The following is a 1,412-nucleotide window of genomic DNA, read 5'->3' on the forward strand; positions in this document are numbered from 1 at the left end:
CCATATACTGGGGCACAAAACAAACCTCAAGAAATACAAAAAGATTAAAATAATTCCATGCATTCTATTAGACCACAATGCAATAAGGTTTGCAATCAACACCAGAAGAAGCCCTAATCACCACATGAACACATGGAGATTAAACAACACACTCCTGAATGATGAATGGGTTAAAAGAGAAAATAAGAATGAAATAAAAGTATTCCTGAAACTAAATGAAAAGGACAATACAACACAACAAAACCTCTGGGACACATTAAAAGCAACCCTTGAAGGGAAGTTTATAGCCCTGAGTGCCTACATTAAATAATCAAAAAGAAAAAAAATAAATGACTTAACATTGCAACTCAAGACACTTGAAAAGCAACAGCAAATGAAACCCAAATCCAGCAGACAAGAAGAAGTAACAAAAATCAGATCAGAAATTAATGAAATTGAAACAAAGAAAACAATACAAAGAATCATCAATTCCATGAGGTGGTTCTCTGAAAAGATAAACAAGATTGACAAGACCGCTAGCCCAATTAACCAAAAGAAAGAAAGAACACCGCCAAATCAACAAAATCAGAGATGAAAGGGGAAACATCACGACACTAGAAAGATGCAGAACATTATAAGGGAATGCTTTAAAAACCTATATGCTGCAGATTTGAAAACCTAAAAGAAATGGATGGATATCTAAAGGCATGGGAACCACCAAATATAAAACAAGAAGAGATTAACAGCTTAAACAGACCCATGTCACAAAAAGAAATTGAACAGTAATACAAAACCTCCCGACTAAAAAAAGCCGAGGACTAGATGGACTTACAGCAGAATTCTATCAGACATTTAAAGAAGGTCTTCATCCAATTCTACTTAATTTATTCAAAAAAACAGAAATGGAGGGATAACTTCCAAGTTCTTTCTCTGAAGCCACCATCACTCTAATACCAAAGCCAGGTAAAGATACAACCAAAAAAGAAAACTATAGACCCATATCCTTAATGAACATAGATACAAAAATTCTCAAAAAGATACTTGCAAACCACATACAGACACACATCAAAAAGATCATCCACCATGATCAAGTCGGCTTTATCCCAGAGATGCAGGGATGGTTCAATATACAAAAATCAATAAACATCATAAATCATAGAAATGGTCTCAAAGACAAAAACCACATGGTCATCTCAATAGATGCAGAGAAGGCCTTTATACAAAAATTCTCAAAAAGATACTTGCAAACCACATACAGACACACATCAAAAAGATCATCCACCATGATCAAGTCGGCTTTATCCCAGAGATGCAGGGATGGTTCAATATACAAAAATCAATAAACATCATAAATCATAGAAATGGTCTCAAAGACAAAAACCACATGGTCATCTCAATAGATGCAGAGAAGGCCTTTGACCTTTGACAACATG

The sequence above is a fragment of the Nannospalax galili genome, unplaced genomic scaffold (genome assembly GCF_000622305.1).
Source record: "Nannospalax galili isolate Female #2095 unplaced genomic scaffold, S.galili_v1.0 scaffold7, whole genome shotgun sequence".
Classification (NCBI taxonomy): domain Eukaryota; kingdom Metazoa; phylum Chordata; class Mammalia; order Rodentia; family Spalacidae; genus Nannospalax; species Nannospalax galili.